Source organism: Eucalyptus grandis, chromosome 8, assembly GCF_016545825.1.
Source record: "Eucalyptus grandis isolate ANBG69807.140 chromosome 8, ASM1654582v1, whole genome shotgun sequence".
NCBI lineage: Eukaryota > Viridiplantae > Streptophyta > Magnoliopsida > Myrtales > Myrtaceae > Eucalyptus > Eucalyptus grandis.
The window spans coordinates 32,572,463-32,594,499 of NC_052619.1; the positions used below are offsets into that span (position 1 = coordinate 32,572,463).

At 41.9% G+C, this 22,037-nt stretch overlaps 1 long non-coding RNA gene across 1 annotated transcript; it reads left to right on the plus strand.

Annotated features, from left to right (window-relative positions):
* Nucleotides 1-9,646: 9,646 nt before the first annotated feature.
* On the plus strand, nt 9,647-12,744 carry LOC120287839. The gene is made up of 2 exons (XR_005546102.1): nt 9,647-9,998; nt 12,439-12,744. It is a non-coding gene; the product is annotated as an uncharacterized LOC120287839 (long non-coding RNA).
* The last annotated feature ends 9,293 nt before the right edge of the window (nt 12,745-22,037 follow it).

A 22,037-nucleotide genomic window follows, 5' to 3' on the forward strand; every position in this document is an offset into this window, starting at 1 on the left:
TAAAAGTTAGGTTAATGAGCTTCAATCGGTGTAATTCAAGTTGACCCATTCTAAACTAAGGTTATTTGATAGGTTAAGGTTCCATTTCATCTTTGACCCTCAATTGAATTTTGACATAAACACCGTACCATTATTATATTATCAATTGAGTGTCGGACACCTGGAGTACCAAAACTTGGCACGGAAGGACACTTAAATGCCAGAATTTAGGAAAATGACACTTAAGTGCCAAAATCGGAGCAAAATGGATTAGTTAAGTGCCAACGACGAAAACATCTTGTCAAATTACATACGTGGCATTTTTCGGCAACATTCTTTACCAACGTGACAAATATTTAAAAAATAAAATAAAAAAAAAACACACGTGGATGAAGAAAGTGGTGTTGCCCCATCCACATTGGCTTGGTTGAGTTAAACAACGTTACAACCAAATTAATGCTCGGAAACGGTTTTAGAGTTAATGAGCCGATTTAAATGTGATCTAGACTGGTTTATAAAAAGGCCGTTACAAGGATGATCAATAATCGATAATTGAGAGTGTTGATAGTGATCAACCAAGTCATTCACACACAAGAACAATTGTGAGCACAATTGTAGTTGTGAGATCTCTCAATTTCTCTCTTCTGCTCAACATTGAAATGATGGTGTGTCTGAACTAAAGGACCGACACTTGGGGGGCTGGATCTAAAGAACATCATAACCTACATTATGAGGAGATCAAACATTCATGATCTAGATTTAAAGAACGCCATAATTGATATTACCATAAGACATAAGATGTTCATGGTCAAAATTCCAAGAACGTCAGAACAAATGTTACCAAGAGATCAAATGTTCGTAGTCAGAATATGAAGAACATAAAACCAACACTATGAGGATAACCAACGTTCGTGGTCAAAATCCGAAGAATGTCAAAATCAATTTTTTTTTGGCAAGGACCAAGGGTAATGTGATTAGCCCACTTGTCATTTCTATGTGTTTTTTTATTAAAATGCACAAAAAAGCCTTGAAAATATGTGTATAAGCATTTTTACCTCTACTCCAATCGGATTTTGATCTGAATTTACTTATACACGTATTCTTGTTTATCGAAACAATCACCAACACTTACGACATTGTGGATGTCTCTATCTTACAATTGATGTCTCCCTATGCATTATTTCAGATATTTGTCAGGTGCGGGAATTGTAAAACTATTGCTGTCACGCCCCGATCCTCCGAGCACGCGAACATCCCACTCTGGTCGATACAAATGCGACTTCCCAGGACACGTCGCCGACCCATTCAATTTTTATTACGCATGCGGAAGCGAAACAAATCCCCTGACAACATTTAACTTGAGATAGAAAAGTAGGCAATCAAGCACAACCAATCAAGCTTTCTTATAAACACACATGTTTATATACAACACTGGATTGTCTACAAAATAGACAGGCTCAACAATTAGGGAACTGTCCTATGACCAACTTGTCAGACACGTTCGCCGATTCTTCAGCCTCCACCTTCCGAACTCCAAGACTTCCGGTCCTCCACGACCGTCATCTAGGGACCTGAAATATTATCCCACAACCGGGATGAGACTACGTCTCAACGAGTCCTACCATCTAAAACTCAATTAGGAAGAAAATACGCCTCAGGGCGCTCTAGCCACACAAATAGGATAGAGGACTTACCTCTCCTCAGTCCCTTTCCTGCACGTCAGTACATTTCATATTCAAGCAATGCTCGCACAAGCTGAAACTACCGACATACCCATCGGTCTATCAATTCAATCAATCCAATTGATATCATACGATCCACATATCTATCAATTCATACCATCTATTAAACCATACCATCTATTCATCCATCAATACATTCACGGCTCACACAAGCTGAAATGGATGCAATGCTCTCACAAGCTGATATAGATGGTAGCTTGCACAAGCTGATATATACATAGATGGTAGCTCACACAAGCTGATATAGATGGTAGCTTGCACAAGCTGATATATACATAGATGGTAGCTCACACAAGCTGATAGATAGATCGTGCTCGCACAAGCTGATAAAACTATCTTAGCTCACCAGAAGCTGCTGCAATATTCAATATAGTATACTATAGCTCACCAGAAGCTGCCGCAATATTCAATATTGTATACTATAGCTCACCAGAAGCTGCCATATATATATGTATATTATAATTGCTCGCCTAAGCGGATACATATATATAAACCAATGCTCGCCAAGGCTGATCACTCAATAATAAACCAACTCATACCTCAATTCAATCAATCCAATCAATTCAAAGCGGTCATACGGACCAATTACGGTGCTAAAAGCCAACAGGGTATTTTCAAGTTAAATACCACAACTTCATCAATATCACTCAATTCCACACTTTTGGAATAATTAACCATAATCATCAATCACTCAATTTCTCAATTTAAACATACAATTAACACAAACCGACCGCCTTTCTTTGCGATCAACGCGAAATTCTAACGGCCAAGCCATCCGGCATAATTTTCGAAATTATTAAATAATTAAATTTAATTCCGAAAATTAAATAATTAAATATTATTTTATAATAATATAATTTAATAAAATAATATTTATAAATTCGAAATAATTATTTAATTAAAAATAATTAATTAGGGCTTAAACAAGATTACACTAATTTAATCATACCATTAGCCCTAATTAAACACCCATTAAACTAATCATACAACTAATCTAATTTACATTAAAATAATCTAATTTAATCACATAAACCTAATTAGACTAATCTAAACATCCCTTAAGCGTCATTAACTCACTAAGCAAGAATTAGAGGAAAAACTCACCGGATTAACATTCCGGCGAGTCCCTGGCGGCGACGCCAAGGCGGTCGATAAACCCCAAAGCGGCGACACCAACGGAGGCCGGGAAGACACTGAAAACGGGCCTCGAAGTCTCCAAACCTTGCTGTCTTCTTCGCCTTCGATCTGGACTGAACTGCAGAGAAGAAACCAGCCTTCAACGGCGAAAACAGGTCGATCGGAGCTCCAGCAAGCAGGTGGTTGGCAACCAATGGCTCCCGGGGTCTTGGGGATCTTGTAGGAGGTTGGGATGGGCAAAGGAAGGGTCGGAAAGGGGCGAAACAGCAAGAAAACGCGGAACAGGCGGAGCAGGGCAGAACCAGACGGTCCGGCGAGCGGCGGCTTCGGGCGGCCGTACGGGACGGCCGGAGAATCGTTCCGGCGAGCGTCGAGGTGCTCCGGAACGGTCTGGATGTCGTCTTCGCGGCAATGGGTGGCTTGTTCGCTGATTCAACCGGGAAGTTAACTTTTTACTTGGATCTTTGGCGAAAGGTCGGCTGGAGCAGAAACTGGAACGAGGGGAAAACAAGAGAGGAAAACAGCCGACGATGGCCTTCCGGGCGTGCGACGATGGAGGGGCTGGTGAGCTCGGTTTCCTCTGGTTCTCTTGAGCTTTTCCTAAGCCTCAACCATGGAGAAAGCCATGAATAAAGGAAGAAGATGGTCTGCTGAAGAGGGGGCCTCCTTGGTGGCTCACTAGAGCTCAACACTTGTCTAAATCTCATTTGCTTTGCCCCCACCATGACATCACATGACATCATCCACTCTCTCTCCTCAATCTTCCTCCACAACCTTGCCAATAGGTGCAAAATAGCTCTCCCCCATGGTATACGAATTTCATACATTTATACATCAAATTCAATCAATTCTCATTCAATTCCATCCAATTGAAGCTCAATTAAATCAACCCATGTGTCCTCGGCCTTCTCATGACATTTCCCCGCCAAATGATCCAACTTGCATCCCGAAGATTCGATTAAAAACGGCCCTCTGACAATCCCGAACAAAAACAGCATTACTTTGCTTTTCCGCCAAAAATCTCGGTTTGTAGAAAAATCTTCTGGAGATGAGTCGACATTCCTAAAATGAATTGTGACTTGACAGAACTTCCAAATTCTGTAATCGGGTTCAATTTCACGGTTAAATTCAATCTGGCGCGACTTTAGCGCGTCCTAATCTACCGGGTAGCTTTTAGGAATTTTCTGTGCAATTGACCTGTAGTTGATTATTTTCAAGCCACAAAGTGCATCTTCGACACATTGGCGACTCTTGATTGTCGTAGAAATCTCGAGGTTTCAAATACGGACACAGGGTACCAAAACGATAGAGAAATCGGTCTAGTGCCGATCAACAAGAATTGTGCAATTAGGTGGAATCACCCACACTGAATTACATGGTTATGTTGAATCGACCTATCTCCGGTCTCTAATCGGTCTGTACCGTAATGACCCTTGCAGATTAGTACGGTCAAGTAGTCGTTTCTTGGTCGAATTCTCAAGTCTATTGCGTTTAGATTCCTTAACGGCTTCACCTGATAGACTAGTTATCTCGTGAGTGATCAGCTCAGAGAAGAGAGCTATAGACACGAAGATGAAATGCCCGACTTATTTAATTGAAACCAGAATTGGAAAATCGGGATGTCACAATTGCTCTCCAGATTTGCAAGTCTGACCCAGTCAAGGAAGTGAAGAACGAGCTTCTTCATAAGTTGCCGTTTGCACCGGCCAAATTTCATGACCATGACCATGATTATTGCTCTTTGTGCTAAATTAGTGAACAATGTACCTCTGGTCATTCAAGATGCACTTTTAGGAGGAAATATAGAACCAACCTCTGGATGCCAATGGTATGGAAGGGTCTACGGTCTCTCCCGCAGGCTGGGACGTTAGTTGCAGAGTGGAATGAAACTTGCTCATCTGCATTATAATTCAGAGAGTTAGCTGCATAATGAAATGATAATTAGGACAAAGACTTCGGAAAGTGATCTCAAAGCTATTTCTTTCGTTGTCCTCCTTATTAGTTGGAGCATCCTTGCTTGTATCAGTAAATCGTCAGGAAGTGATTCCATGCGAAACGGAAGCTGGCTTCGGGATATCGTTAGAATGCATCATGCAGTGGACTCTCAATAAGTTAATCTCCAAATAAAATCCTAACGGTGCACCGCATACACTTGAGCTGATCATTAGACCATTCAACTCTGTGATGCCTAGAAACATGGCGGCACTGAAAGAGGAGGTTAAGCAGTGACCATACCAAACTCAGGGCATTGGTGGAGGGGCGTTCCCAGCCAATGCGAGTGACGTGCTTGACATCAAATGTGCAAAAATGCGCAACTCGCGGTCCTTTTGTTGTCTATGCAAATCAAATGTGCAACTCTTTTGAATTTAAATCTCTAAGTATCATCGGTTGTCAAGCACTTAAGAACAAGCATGATAGTTCATGTTTGTTTGCGCTACATGCTTTGAATCAAGGTGGCACAATTACAATCAAGTTTCTTGCATTTATGTGACAATAATTTTCTTGTCACGGGACTTCAAATGGATGGGGATTCGATTAGATACTAATTGCTCTACTGTTAACATGACACGAGGCAGGCGATAAATTTCTCCAACTTAAATGGCGTCGACATGATACTTAACTCATACCCTGACTTAAAATGGAAAGCGGAGTCAAGACGCGCTGAATATATGCGAAATACATCTCAGGCCTTTGAGGCCACCCTGTACTTTTGTCGTCATTTCCTCTGCGAAGCAGCGGTCAGTTCTAGGTGCATTAGAATGTCCATATTTTATACGGGTGTTGAAAAATCATGAATTTAAGGTTTTTTTTTTTTTTTTTTCAATGAGGAACTTAAGGTTTTAGAAAGTCGAAATAAGTCTCAGGCTCGGCGTTGGTTGAATTCTAAACTTAAGGTTCTTGTTGTCAATTTGGAGTGCTTTTACCTTTTCCTTTTTTTCAGATCTTGGGACGTCGGTATTTCAAATTGTTTAACCTCAAGCAACTAAGACTTTCACACCATATAAAAGTTGACGCAAAGATTTACATGATTGTTTCATAATTATATTTAAATTTCAATAATATTTTAGATTTTGGCAGGAAAGGAAGAAAATTTAGCTTCTTATATATATAGACATGGCTTAAATTCAATCCCGTGATAAATGATAGATTACTGTAAAGAATCTGCAATTGAAATCAGAATTGGAATTTGAACTAAAATAGGAATCAGACTTAAGATCGGAATCATAATGACTAACTTCTACTTATTTCATATCCCAATAAGTAAATGATAAATATTTTAGTATTTACATACTTAAAATGTATTGGAATGAAAAAAAAATCTTTATAATTTCATAGTTATTAACAATAATTTTATTTTTTGACGATAAAGCCATTTTTCTTTACTGCTTGTGACACCCGTCTGACAATCTAAGTAAGTGCTGAAAATTAACCATTTTGGACTTGATGGGAATAATTTAGTTCAACAACTCTTACTAAGATTGACTTAAAAGTTTCAATTAAGCCAAAAAGTCATTCAATGAGTTAAGTAAGGTGTTTTCAAATTCATTCAATTAGAAAAGATAATTCATGGCAAATAAAACCTTGCCAATCATCTTATTAAAACCTATCAATAGTGACCCTAGGTCCATGTGTATGGTATGAAATTAATAATATTAAGCAAGAGCTACAATGCAACGCTCCGCTGGCAATTAGACTCGTCGTTATTGCAATGGATTAAACATTAAAAAAAAAAGAAATAAAAAGAAAAAATGCGCCAACTTGACTTGTGACATCCCAAATTTCTAATTCTGCTTTTAATTAAATGAGATGGACTTTTCATCGATGCGCTTATAGTTCAATTCTCCGAGCTGATCACTCATGAGATAACTAGTCTATTAGATGAAGCCGTTAAGGAAATTAAATGCAATAGACTCAAGAATCTGACCATGAATCGGCTGCTCGATCGTGTTAATTTGTAAGGATCATTATGACACTATCATAATCGAACAAAGATTAGTAATAGGTCGATTCGACTGAGAATTGTGGTTAGAGTACTAGTGATTCCACCTGATTTCAATATCATCGTCGACCGGCACTAAACTGATTCTTTTATCGTTTTGGGTACCCTGTGTCTGTAATTGAAATCTCGAGATTTTCATGACAACCGAGAATCGCCAATATGTCGAAGGTTATGTCGTGGCTTGAAAATAATCAATCATGAGTCAATTGTACTGAAATTCCTAAAAGCTACCCGGTAGATTAGGACGAGCTTGAATCGCGCCGATTGAAATTAATCGTGATTTTAAACTTGAATTCAAAAATTGAAAGCTCGGCCATGTTATAGTTCATTTTAGGAATGTCGACTCATCTTCGGAAGATTATTCATGCAATCAAAGTTTTTCAGCAATTAAGCAAAGAATGGCTAATTTGGCTCGAGAAATTAGTAGGCCCGCCTTTGGTCATGCTTTTGGGACTTAAGTTAGTTCTATGGACAAGTGAAGATGTAAATTGAAGTATGGTGACATTAAATTAATTTTATGGACTTCAATTTGATTTAATTGGAAGAGAATCGAGTGGATTTGAAGAAATTGTTGTACAAGATTTTATGTCCTAGCAGAAAATGAAATTGCAACAATTGGAATAAGGTTGTGGGAGATTGGAGATAGTGAAGTGTGACATCATCAAATGATGTCATGGTGGGGCTAGAAGGCCTAAGATTTTGACAAGTGGAGGGTGGATATTGGCTCTTGAAAAGGTAGGACATCACTTCACCAATCAACTCCATCTTCAACCTTGGGCTCTTTGGATTTCAAATTTGGAGAGGGAGAGAGAGAATCCGGCCGGACCAGCCTGCTCGACGCCGCCCCCTTCGCCCGTTCGGTCGCTCGCTCGTCGTCGTCATCGGAGCCGTCGCTGTCGTGGTCGTCGTCCGTCGCGCGTGAAGGCCTGCGCGCACCTCGCCGTCCTGCTTGCGAGCTGGTCCGCTCCTGTCTACTCACCCAGGGTCGTTGTCCAGCATCTTCAGGCCGTCATGGAGCTCACCGAAGGCCGTCTTGCTACCGTGCAACAGCCGGAACCACCGCCTGAACCGCCGAAGCCCCGCTTGCCCGTTTCCAGCAAGTTGGGCCGCTGGTTCTTCTTCTTTGTCCAACACCTATTCGCCGCCATTCAGCAGCCGTGAGCCACTGTCGGAGCCAACCGAACCGCTGGAAGCCCGCCTGGTCCGCCGTTGCACCGTCGCCAGCTCACCTCCTCGCCGGTCCAGCCTTGGTCTTCTCGGTTCCAGCTCTCTCGACCAGCAACAGAGGTAGAAATCCAGCAAGCCCGTGAGACTTCGAGGAGCGTTTCCGGGCCTTTCCCGGCCTCCATTGGTGTTGCCGCTTTAGGGTTTATCGACCGCCTTGGTGTCGTGGTCGCCGTGAACTCACCGGAGCACAAAACCGGTGAGTTTATCATCTAAACCTCGCTTAGTAAGTTAATCATGCTTAAGGGGTGTTTAGATTGGTCTAATTAGGCTTAGGTGGTTAGATTAGATTATTTTAATGTAAGTTAGATTAGTGGTACGATTAGTTTAATGGATATTTAATTAGGGTTAATTGTATGTTTAAATTAGAGTAATCTAGTTTAAGCCCTAATTATTTATTTTAAATTAATAAATTATTTCGAATTTCATAAATATTATTTTATTAAATTATATTATTATAACATAATATTTAATTATTTAATTTTCGGAATTAAATTTAATTTTTTAATAATTTCGAAAATTTTGTCAGGATGGCTGGTCGTTAGAATTTCGCACTAATCGCAGCGGTGCGGTTAGTTTGTGTCAATTGTATGTTAAATTAAGAAATTTAGTAGAATGATGATTGTGGCTAATAATTCCAAAAGTGTGGAATTGATTGAAATTGAAGAAGTTTTGGTATTTAACTTGAAAATACCTGGTGTCGGCCTTTGGCACCGTAATTGGCTTGTAGGACCAATTTGAATCAATTGATTGATTGGTTTGAGGAATGCATTGGTTTATTATTGAAATGTCAATTTGTGTGAGTATTGGTATAACGGCTTGTTTATCAGCTTGTGTGAGCTACCATCTATATCAACTTATGAGAACATTGCATCCATTTCAGCTTATGTGAGCCATGATTCATTAATGGATGGATAGATGGTATGAATTGATCGACGTATGAATTGTACTGACGTGTAGGATTGGACTGAGGCGAGGTAAGTCCTCAATTCTCTTTATGTGGCTAGAGCACCTTGGGGCTTATTTTCTTCTTAATCAAGTTTTAGAGGGTAGGACTCGCTGAGACATTGTCTCACCCCGTTGTGGGATAATATTTTCAGGTTCTTAGATGGCGGATCCTCCGGAGCTTTTTGATAGACTAGTGAGGGTCACTGAGAAGATTTTTGACTATGCTGATCCCGGAGCCGGTGAATGGATTTGATTAGCTGATCTTAAGACGGCTTAGTTTTTTAGGACTGATTTTCTATAGATCTTCTATTATTAGCCTAGTCTTGTAATCGAATTGGCTTGATGTGTTTAAATGTATGTGGTTTGGTTTTGAAATGTGATCCTGCTTTTCTATCCCAATTGAGTTTTGTCTGGGGATTATTTATCCGCTTCTGCATGTGTAATTAATCGATTGGGTCGGTGACGTGTCCTGGGAAGTCGTATTTCTATCGACCACAATGGGATGTGCGCGTGCTCGGGGTTTGGGGCGTGACATGACTGAAGACTCGATTTCCCTCCATTTTCTTTATGTTCATCTGATCTCTGTCTCCCTCTCCATCTTCCATTCGCACGCCCCCTTTCTAGCAAAGAGGGATTCCTCTCTCTCTCTCTCTCTCTCTCTCTCTCTCTCTCTCTCTCTCTCTCTCTCTCTATGCACTTGGTCGCTACTGGATCTCGCTACTGGATCTCAATCCGTCATCAATATGTTTTCTCGCGAGCATCGCATCTTTCTCTTCGATGAGAACAGTATGAATTCCACTACTATGTCTTGTAGAACATCCAGTCCATCCACCACGATTTTTGCGGAGAAAGAGGAGTCTGAAGATGATGGTAGGGTCGCGCTCCAAGGTGTTCATGTTGCTTCCTCATCCTCATCTCAACTTCAACGCTCCGTGCATCCTGTGCATCCGAGTTGGGATGAAGAGGAGGTTCTCTCTGTCTCTCTCCCCCTGTATCTGTATTCGGTGTCTAAATTTGCTCCCCCGGTTCTCGATTTCTTAGTTCATTAGGGTTTCGAGATTGTTGTTTGCAACGAAATGCGAGGACGCATTGGTGTTTTTCCCATCTTGCTTGATTCTGGAAGATCAGTGCGATCAGGAATTTTTTTTTCTCTTTTTTGCCTCCGGATTTTTGGTTTCCATTCCGTTTGTGATATTGGTCGGTGAATATCAGTTTCTAGCTAGTGCTTAGATTTATCTGGAAAAATAAGTTCGGAGGCTCTATGATGGTAAATTCCAGTTCTGTGGCGTAGGTGACTTTGGCCCTGGAGATCACCAAGAAAATGACCATTGTAGCTACTAGAAACTCAACCGTGGAGCATATTAAGGCCTTAATTGAGGATAAGGAGAAAATCACTGATGAGTATAGTAAGTAGCTATTTTTTGGGGGGAGAAGACTCGCTGATTATGGCATCCATGGTCACGCCACGATCTGTGTCCTCCTTCGGGACTTGGCTAGGATGACAATAATTGTCCATATCCAATCGGCTCAAAAATACTTGCTGTTGGATGCGAGGAATTAGGATACTGTCCAAGATGTTAAATTGATGATTCAAGCTAGATTCTGCCGGATGATTTCACTCTGTTTTTAGGTGGAGAGGTGCTTGCAGAGGATTGGACCCTCGCCTCACTCAACTTGCCCCCGGAGCCCACATTTTATTTTCTTTTGAACACTTGTCGATCTTCGTCGACATGTCCAATCGTAGAGTCAGGGTAGACGCTAAATTTTGGTTCCCTGTGGGTCATGTCAAAGCTTTGGCCATAGCAAAGATGTGTATAGGTCATGCGCTCTCATTTGGTCTATCGTTGGGAGCGCTTGAGGATCACAAGACCTTAGCTTGTTACGGCATCGCGGATGGCTCTATCTTACGATTGGTGTCTCCCTATGCTCCATTTCAGATATTTGTCAATTGCAGGAATGGTAAAACTGTTGCTCTTGAGGTTTGCATGTCTAATAGGAAGTGAAGAACAAGCTTCTTGATAAGCTGTCAGTGAGTGCAGCGGCTAAATTGGATGGTATTGCTTATGCGGGAAAAAGGCTTGCTGATGACCATGACCTGGCAAGCTATTGCATCCAGGATAATTCGACCCTTTTTTGCCTCTTCGTAGATCATATTCCTTGAGTTTGTAAGTACTGACTAGTAAACAGCATCATTGTTCTAACTGGCTTTTGTATTAGAACGAATTTTGAACACAAAGCTGGAAAAATCAGTATCTAACATTCATGCCCTGATGCTAATTTTCTTGGCTCCTCATTAGTACATCTTGTGTGATGAAGGTATAGTGTGTATCGGTGCTTCCTTACATTGAATATCTGGACAAGGTAGAATTCAGCAGTAGATTGTTTTGTGAATTATTCTATTTGGAAGCTTGATGTGAGACCTAGCTATTTCAGTAGAAGCGCCCCAAAGAACTTCTATAGAGAGAACTCGGAATAGTTCTGACTTGGCTTTTGAATTAGGAGGATTTTTTAACAGAAAGCTGGAAATTAGTATCTGACGTTCATGCATTGATGCTAATTTTCTTGGTACGTCATTAGTTCGTCACGTGCCATGAAGGTACAATGTATATGTCTGCTTACTACATTGAATATCATCTGGACAAGGTAGAATCTCAGCAATACATTGTTTGGTGGGTTGTTCTGTTTGGTCGATGTCTTTTGCTGGAAGCTTGATCTTAGACCTACCTATTTCAGTAGAAGCGCCCTGGAAAACTTTACTTTTGATTAGCAGCACCACATATGACTCGGTCGGAGGTCTGCTTTTTTCATTTAGTAGTTGTTTTTGTGATTGCTAAGAATTTCTCGTTGACCCACCACTAGAAAAATCCTTTGATTTCCTCGTCTACGATTGCTTCAACACTAAGGTGTCATCACGTGAGGGAAACTCTAGCCGGAGACCCAAATTCTGGTTTCTTCTTGAATGTTGGGTGGGGCGCGGTGATTCTTGAGTCAGGGCATTAGCAGATGTGGCTGATTTGCTATGCCACCTCATATGCATCATTTCGTCGACATGTCCAATCGCAGAGTCAGGGTAGACGCTAAATTTTGGTCTCTTGTGGGTCATGTCAAAGCTTTGGCCATAGCAAAGATGTGTGCACAGGTCATGCGCTCTCATTTGGTTTATCGTTTGGAGTAGCTTGGAGCAGCTTGAGGATCACAAGACCTTAGCTTGTTTCGGCATCGCGGATGGCTCTGTCTTATAATTGGTGTCTCCCTATGCTCCATTTTAGATATTTGTAAATTGCGGGAATGGTAAGACCGTTGCTCTTGAGGTTTGCAGCTCTGACACGGTCAAGGAAGTGAAGAACAAGCTTCTTGATAAGCTGCTGGTGAGTGCGCTGGCTAAATTGCATGGAATTGATTATGCAGGAAAAAGGCTTGCTGATGACCGTGATCTAGCGAGCTATGGCATTCAAGATAACTCAACCCTCTTTGGATTTTTTGGCCTCTTCGTAAATCATATTCCTTGAGTTTGTAAGTACTGACTAGTGAGCATGTTCTGACTTGGCTTTTGTATTTGAAGGAATTCTGAACTGGAAATCAGTATCCAACATTCATGCATTAGCATCTCATTAGTACATCTTGTGCAATGAAGGTATAGTGTGTATCGGTGCTTCCTTACATTGAATATCTGGACAAGGTAGAATCTCAGTAGTAAGATCGTTTTATGGTTTATTCTCTTTGACCGGTGTCTTTTGCTAGAAGCTTGATGTGAGACCTAACTATTTCAATAGAAGTACCCGAAGAACTTCTACTTTTGATTAGCAGCACCAAAGAGAACTCGGATAGTTCCGACTTGGCTTTTGAATTAGAAGGATTTAACAGAATATCTCACATGCACCTAATGCTAATTTTCTTGGTATGTCATTAGTTCGTCACGTGCCATGAAGGTACAGTGTATATCTCTGCTTCCTACATTGAATATCATATGGACATGGTAGAATCTCAGTAGTACATTGTTTGGTGAGTTGTTTTGTTTGATTGATGTCTTTTGCTGGAAGCTTGATCTTAGACCTACGTATTTCGGTAGAAGCGCCCTGGAAAACTTTACTTTTGATTAGCAGCACCACAGATGACTCGACCGAAGGTCTGCTTTCTTCATTTAGTAGTTGTTTTGTGATTGCTAAGAATTTCTCGTTGACCCACCACCAGAAAAATCCTTTGATTTCCTCGTCTGCGATTGCTTCAACACTAAGGTGGCATCATGTGAGGGCAACTCTAGCCAGAGACCCAAATTATGGTTTCTTATTGAATGTTGGGTGGGGTGCGGTGATCCTTGAGTCAGGGCATCAACAGATGTGGCTGATTTGCTGTGCCGCCTCATATACATCATTGCGCCGGGCACGCCTCATATACATCATTGCGCCGGGCACCTGATTGGAAGGTGAGCTCAGAGTTGAGCCAGAGCCAGTAGATAGTAGGCGTCTCAGTGATTCCTGTGCGTCCTTAATGTTTCGCAAGAGCGTGTCCTGGCTTGCTGCCCTACGTTGCTCCATATCTGTCGCAATGACAAGTTTGCACGTAGAGCAAGATTATTGTTCTTTGTGCTAAATTAGTGAACAACGTACATCTGGTCATTTTAGATGCACTTTTAGGAGGAAAAATAGAACCAACCTCCGTATACCAATAGTACGGAAGGGTCTATGTTCTCTCCCGCAGGCTGTGACGTGAGTTGCAGAGTGGAATGAAACTTGCTCATCTGCATCAGCATGCAGGGAATGAGATGAAATGATGATTAGGACAAAGACTTCAGGAAAGTGATCTCAAAGCTATTTCTTTCGTTGTCCCCCTTATTAGTTGGAGCATCCTTGTTTGTATCAGTGAATTGTCAAGAAGCGATTCCATGCGATATGGAAGCTGGTTTTGGGATATCTTTAGAATGCATCATGCAGTGGAGTCTCAATAAATAAAATCCTAATCACGCACCGCATATTCTTGAGCTGATCATTAGACCATCCAACTTTATGATGCCCAGAAGTATGGCGGCACTGAAAGAGGAGGTCAAGCAGTGACCATACCAAACTCGGGGCGCTTGCATTCGTGGGAAACGCAATTTGCAATTCATGATCCTTTTGTTGTCTGTGCAATTCAAAATGCGCAACTCTTATGAATTTAAATCTCTAAGTATCATCGGTTTTCAAGCACTTAAGAATGAGCATGATAACCTATGTTTGTTTGTGCTATATGCTTGAATCAAGGTGGTGCGACTTCAGTCAAGTTTCCTAGATTTATGTGACGGTAATTTTCTTGTCACGGGACTTCAAATGGATGGGGATCCTATTAGATACTAATTGCTCTCCTGCTAACATGATAACCGGCTCATGATAAATTTCTCAGACTTATCGTTAGCGTCGACATGCCACTTAACTCAGACTCTAAATGGAAACGAATGGAGTCAAGACGTACTGAAAATATGCGAAATATGTCTCACGCCTTTGATGCGGCTCTCTAATGCACCTAATATTTTCACACCTAGAGGATCAATTGAGAGGAATTAAATAATTCATGATTTTCTTTTCACAATAATTCCTACTTTGGAAAAAAGTGGGCCTACTAATATTTTCTTTTTATTTTATTAGTTATGTGAAACTGCTCCCTCAAAAGGCAAAACACAATACAAAAAACAGGGACATGTGCACTATAAGTTTTGAAAATCGTCAGAAAGTGCAACTTAATTCTAAAATTTACAAAAGGTGCAATGATGTTTCGAAACTTGTCAAATTGATGAAAAAACTCATTTCCTTAGTTCCATTCAGTTTGGTTAATGTAGAATGCCAACATCACTTCTTCTTTTTTTCTTGTTATTTTCTCTCACTCGTGGCTAAAAGAAGAAGAAGAACTAGGCTAAAAGAACGTTGTTTTAGATTCAAATATGATTTTTTGATCTAATTATTTTAAAATTAAATTTGAAAATAATTTAAAATTGAAATATCATATTAAAAAGGGAGGAAGGAAGTCCATACGGCAAGGGCTCAGACCTCCCTCCGTCACCCCACCCTCATCGGGAAGGGCTGGTGATGGTGAGGGTTGGCTAGTGAAGAGCCGTCATTGGTGAGGGTTAGCAGTACATGGTTGAAGCCCGGCGAACCCATCAGCCCTTCCCCACCCACGTGGTCTTCCGGGGGAGGGCTCCACCCTCCTCGCATAGTTTCCCCTTTTCTTTTTAATAAAAAATTTACCTTATTTTTTTCATATTAATTTAAGTAAAATTATATAAAAGTCATATTTATACTAAAGTGACATTGATTTAATCTTCTATTTCATGAGTCAGCCACGTCAGTATCGCGTAAGAGATGGAAGATATTTTAAAAAAAGAAAGCTACGATCAGCATTTTTCATTAGTTAAGTTAGACAGAATTAATGGAGGGTCAATTATATAAATTTAACAAATTTTAGGGCTTTGCTATATTTTTTATAAATTTTACAATTTAATTGCACTTTTATCATAAATTTTAGGGTTTCGAGATGCGTTTAAAAAAAAAAAAAACCCTTCCTTTTTGTTCGTCGTCGTTACCTTTAAGTGACGAGAGGGGAGGGGACGTGACTGTTTTAATCGTTTCGCTCCAATGGCTGGTTCGCCTTCTCAATTGCCACGCTCTGTGCCTCCAATTCTGACAGGGAAGAGGTTGTCTTTCCTATCTTTCTGGGTCTCAAGTTCGTTTCGTCGTCTTTCTGATTCTCGATTTCTTAGTGTTTTCTTTAGGGTTTTGAGATTCTTACTTGTAACACAAACTGAGAACACTGTCATGTTTTTCCCCAGCTTCTCGACTTTGGTTCATTATATATATTCATGTTAGATTCTATTCGCGGTTTTTCGTCATCTTTGGAATCTCACCCCACGCTCCATGTCATCTTTCAGGACTCGGCTAGGATGACGGTAAATGTCCAAATCTGTTGACTCCAAAAAACTTGCTGGACGAAGCGATGAATCATCCAGGATGTTAAATTGAAGATTCAAGCCAAGGAAGGGATTTCGCCATATGAGTTTGTTCTGATGTTCGGGGGAAAGATGCTTGCCGGGGATAGGAACCTCGCCTCTCTCAACTTGCCCCAAGAGCCCACGTTTGATTTGGTTGTCCATTCCAAAGATGATGTGTCAATTATTGTGGACATGTCTGGCATTAGGAGTTAAATTTTGGTGCACTGTGGTTATGTCAAAGCTTTGACCATAGCAAAGATGTGTGCGCAGCTCCTGAGTTGGCATATGGTCTATTGGGGGAAGCAGCTTGAGGATCACAAGATCTTAATTTCGTACAACATTGTGGATGGCTTGGTGTATCGCACGGTCAAGGAAGCGAAAAACAAGCTTTCTTGTGCCGGTCAAATTGCCTGATATTGCTTATGTGGGACAAAGGCCTACGAATGACCTCGACCTAGCGAGTTATGGCATCGAGGAGAATTCGACTCTCTTTCAGATTATCTCACCTCATAGTATATGAAATGCCTGCCTTGAGTTTATAAGACTAAGTGATTAGGATTATAGTTCTGACTTGGCTTTTGAATTAGAAGGAATTTTGAAAAGAAAGCTGGAAATCAGTGCGTTACATTCATGCACCCGATGCTAATTTTCTTTATATGTCATTAATACATCATGTGCAAGGAAGGTCCAGTGTATATCTCTACTTCTTACTTTTCGGAGTAGTCAATTTTATGCATTCTTTTTCTTTTTCTTTTTTTGGTCAAAGATACTTCATTGATTCATACTAAGATGGTGGATTACAAGTAGTACAAAAATCTAAACATAAAATAAGATAAAGATCATGCATAGGCTTGGAGACCCAATTGCTAGGAAGAGATCCGGTTTGAAGAGATTTTGCGATCCAATTAGCCGCCCGATTTGTTTGGCGCAGTTCAAACTGCAAATGAACATTTTCCATTTGGGCCACCAGCTGTCTACAGTCGAGTACAGAAGGAAGAGAGGCCCAGGGAGGTTCTTGTCGGCCCAAAATGGAGTCCACTGCTTGAAGACAATCGCTAGAGATATACACAGGCAGAGCAGTTCGTGCGTCTGGAGTTGTTCCTGTCAGAGCACTTTGGAACTGCTTTCGGAACTGCTTCAGCCACATAAGCCCCTAAAGGATAGCTAAGGTTTCGCTTGTACAAGCCGATTGGGCGTAAATCTTTTGCGCAAAGTTAGCAATGCAAACCCCATCCGCTCCTCTGCAGATTCCGGCGATAGAGCTCTATGAACTCCTTCCCTGCCAAGAGCAATCAACATTTAACTTCAAAGAGCCTGAATCTAGAGGTACCCATGCGTTATGTTTAGAGGTAATCATTTCCTTTCGTGGATTCCATTTTTCATATAACTGCTGGGAGAGGAATGCTTCGCTGATTATTTGAGTTTGGTTTGGTTTGTGGCCTTGAAATAATAGAGCATTGCAGGCCTTCCATATTAGCCAGAGAAGATATGCAAAGATCGCCTTTTGGTGTGCCGAGATCCCATATAGGAGATAGTCGCTTACCCATTTATCAATTCGTGCGATAGACATTGAAGAGACATATATGTCGACGCTATAATTTAACCATATTTCTTTTGTCCACTGGCACAGCATGAAGAGGTGCTCGGATGATTCTGGAAATTGATGACAAAAGGGGCATATTGGCTCAAGTATGATGTTTCACCGGTGTAAATTGGTTTTGGTAGGAAGATCTGCATTGCATAGGCTCCACATAAAATGTTTGATTCTGGGATAAGTTTGTAGATTCCAGATTTCTGTCCATAAACGTTTCGAAACGTGGTATGAAGAGGATTTCTGATTTGTTGTGGTTATTGCATTAGCTTCTCGTAATCTATGATACCCACTTTTGATTTTGTAATGCCCCGAGATATGCCCAATCTAGATTAGACGGTCGGGTATGGGAATTATGTTGAGGGTGGTTGCCTGAATTTCCTCTATAATATTACTATCGAAGAGAGCATTTATGAGTTGACTATTCCATGCACGTACATTGGGATTTATAATATCTGCCACCAGCTTAGGATCATTTTGATTCGCCGATCCTCCAATCTTTCCGAACAATAGTCAACGATCTTCCCTTAAATTGATAGATTTTCCGTCCCCTACCTCCCATTCATATCAAATTCTAGGGCATCTCGACCTATAAGGAGACTCTACCAACCCCAAGATGGTCTGGCCCCCCTTGTTGCAGTCCATATATTACCATTAGGGAAATAGAGGCCTTTAAAAATTCTGCTCCATAAGGCCTCTGGAGTTGGTTTACCCAGCATAGCCTTGTTAAATTCCACCAAATCTTTAAATCCCATTCTTCCCTGTTCCTTCCTCATCTTTAAGAATTCCCAACTCTTCCAATGGATACCTCTTTGTTTTGCATTTTGCTTCCACCAAAAAGCTGAGATTTTTCTTTCAATTGCTCTGCATATAGAGATAGGTATTTTAAAGATATTCATGACGCATTGTGGTAATGCTTGGACTACCATCTTAATCAGCACCTCTTTACCCGCCTTCGATATTAATTGCTCCTTCCATCCCTCCAGTTTTCTTTCGACCCTTGCTATGATCCAATCAAACATCTGTATTTTAGTTTGGCCCTAATCAGATGGTATCCCTAAGTATTTTCCAATTTTTTCCAATATAGGAACCCTCAATTTAGATGCAATATTTCTTTTTAACTCCCGTGGACAGCTTGCCCCGAAAAAGACACCAGATTTGTTGAGGTTAACTGACTAGCCAGAAGCAAAACAATAGCAATTCAATAAGTTGGCTAGGTTCTGAGCTTTGCTAATTGTGACATCCAATAAGAAAATGGCATCATCCGCAAAGAATAGGTGGGATAAGATAGGACAGTGAGGATTCAGTTTGATTCCCTTTAAACTTCCATCCATTACAGCATTATTCACCATGTGGGATAAGACATTGGCCATTATAATGAAAAGATAAGGTGAAAGGGTCACCTTGTCTTATATCTCTTGTTGGATTGAAAGCTTCAGTAGATTTGCCATTAATGAGGACACGAAATTTAGTTGAAGAGATACAAAATCTGACCATGTTCACCCATTTATCATTAAATCCCATCATCTTCATGCAATCACATAGAAAATCCCATTCAACTCTATCATATGCTTTTTGCATATCCAGCTTCAGCACAGCTTGGAATTTTTGCTTTCTCTTTTTAACCCTTAGCTAATGGAGAACTTCTTGAACTATAAAGATATTGTCTTGTATCTACCGACCTCCAACAAAAGCTCTTTGTTCCGGGGAGATGAGAAGTGGGAGCCAAGGTTTGAGTCTATTCACCATGACCTTTGTAATGATTTTGTAGCTGAAATGGCATAGACTAATAGGTCGGAATTCAGTTATACTTTCGGGATTTACTACCTTGGGAATTAGTGTGATATAGGTCTCGTTCAACTCAAGATCAAAGGCTTCATCATTGAAAAAAGATTCCACCAATGTAAATACATCCTCTTGAATGATATGCCACTGACTTTTATAAAAAAGACCACTCAAACCACCTGGTCCAGGGGCTTTAGCTGCTCCCATTTGAAATACAACATGCTGAACTTCCTCTCTAGTGATTTGTTTTGTTAAGTTCTCATTCATTTCCTCATAAACAACCAGTGGACACTACTCTAAGACTGGCTGATAGAATCAGGACCCCATTGACTTGTCTACATTCTAAGACAATCAGGCTTTCACTTTCCATCTGCTGGGGTATGTCACACGGACTTGTCTACATTCTCCTAGTTTTATGAAAATATATTTGTTATATTTGTCAAGTACGCCAATATATTTAGAGCTGATTTATGAGGAACATAACAAGTGGATGATTATCTGGTTCTGCTGGACAGAATGAGTCAAAAGGATGACTCTAATTCAACAACTTTGGTGTTTAGTTATCCTTTTACTTGATTTCTTCTCTGCACTCTCATAACTTTTTCCTCATGACAAGTGGATGATTATCTGGTTCTGCTGGACAGAATGACTCAAAAGGATAACTCTAATTCAACAGCACTTTGGTGTTTAGTTATTCTTTTACTTGATTTATGCTCTGATTGCTCTCATAACTTTTCAGGATAAGTCCTAACTGTTTTTCCGAAATATGCAAGATCCAAATGGCGCCCCAGTTCCATAGGAAATGGAAGGGACGCTGCCGGCAAACGAGCTGCCTATGTGGAACAACTAGCTACGCTACCATGCTGCGTGGTCAAGACCGGCCAAGTGCATCCAATGCTTGAACCATCCCCCTCTAACTCCACTTGAGAACAAACTAACACTTGATCCAAATACCCTCTCGACACAAAGAGGCGGGGGTGTTTGATCACCAAAGTAAGTACAACGGGTCGGTTCTTCTCCCATGGTCATGCCTCACTCCAAGTTGATCTTGTGATGATATGGTACTAGAGGATGATATGGTGCTAGAGAATGCGTATTCTGGATGAGTAATCTACTGATGAGGTGATGATATGCTGCATCATGTTGCGTATCCCTTCTATATATGGTAGGAAGCATCTTATGCTTTAATGGTTATGTCGGTCCTCTCCATTCGTGCTCCGCATTACAATCTTTGTACTTGCCATCTATGAAGCACGGACACGTTGCCCGTGCTTCCGTGTCGTGTCCGACACGTGTCGGAGCGTGTCGGACACGTCGACACGTTTGGACACGCGATCAACTTTTCTTGACACGCGTGTCGACGCGTGTCCGGAAGACTCCAGGTGGAGGCGAGGGATGGGGAGGGAGCAGAGGCCGCGAGCGACGGCGAGAGATGGCCAGAGAGAGGAAGAGAAGAGGAAGGGATCGGGGCCCGAGGGGGCGCCGAGCGGCGGTAGTGACGGCGGCGAGAGACAGCTAGAGAGAGGAAGAGAAGAGGAAGGGATTGGGGCCCGAGGGGGCGCCGAGCGGCGGCAGCGGCGGCGGCGGTGACGGCATCTCCTCCTCCTCGGCATCGTGTCCGCTCCATCGTCAGAAGCTGAGAAATGATACGAGGTGCGAAAGAGGGAAGCGAGGTCTGCTGTTGCGTGTTTGTCTTGGTCCAGTGTTTTTTGTGCGAGCAGTAGAAGGAGGAGGAAAAAGAGGGTCGCTAGGGTTTGTGATAAAGGAATAAAAAATAATAAAAAGAGGGGGACGATGGTGTGTTTTTGAGTTTTGGGGGAGGGGAAGTGGAGAAAATATTGGGTGGTCCGGGACCTCCACGTCAGCGTGGTCCCCGGCCACTCACGAGGCGCCATGTGGAGGGGTGGGCCCCACTTGGCGTCTTCTGCCCTCTCTCTCCACTCTGCTCCTCGACTCAGCGCTTCTTTCTCTCTCCTCTCTCCCAAATAACTCGGCTAGTGGCTCGGCTCGGCTGGCAGAAGAAAGGACGGTTAATAAATGCGCAACGCTCCCTCTTAAATTTTCTCTCTCCACACTTTGAATTTTTTAGGTTTTGTTTCTCTTTCGTGGAAGAGCGCACAGAGAACGAGCTGCACTCACTTCCTCTGTTTCTTCTCAGCGCATCCCACCCCCTCCGCCTCCGCCTCCGCCTCTCCAAAAAGCCTCGCTGGTCATCTACCATCAGCTAGGTCGCCTTGCAACTGGTTCCTCAAACCTTCGCCTCCGATTGTTTCCAACGCGGAGATCGAGCATAAGGTTTCTGCTCTCGTTGGTCTCTCGGCAACTTTGGGCCTCCGTCTGATTCCCTCCCTCCGACGAACTCGTCATCAACTCCGACTCCGAGCCGCCGCCGCCGCCGATGGCATCCTCCGTCTCTGGCATCTGCTCGTCCTCCCCCTCCCTCAGGCCGAAGACGCTGCCGACCTCCGCCGCGAAGCCGTCGGCCTCCAGCAGGAGGGAGGCGGCTTTGGTCTCGTTCCTAAGCGGCGCCAGGCTTCCCGCCGTCAACTGGGTGTTGTCCCTGTCGCTAGCCCGATGGGTCGCAAGGGAGATCTCAGTGGACTTGGGCAGGGCCAACGGCGTGGCGAAGGAGGAGAGGCGCGGGCTAGAGGGCTAAAGAAGGATTCCCGCTTG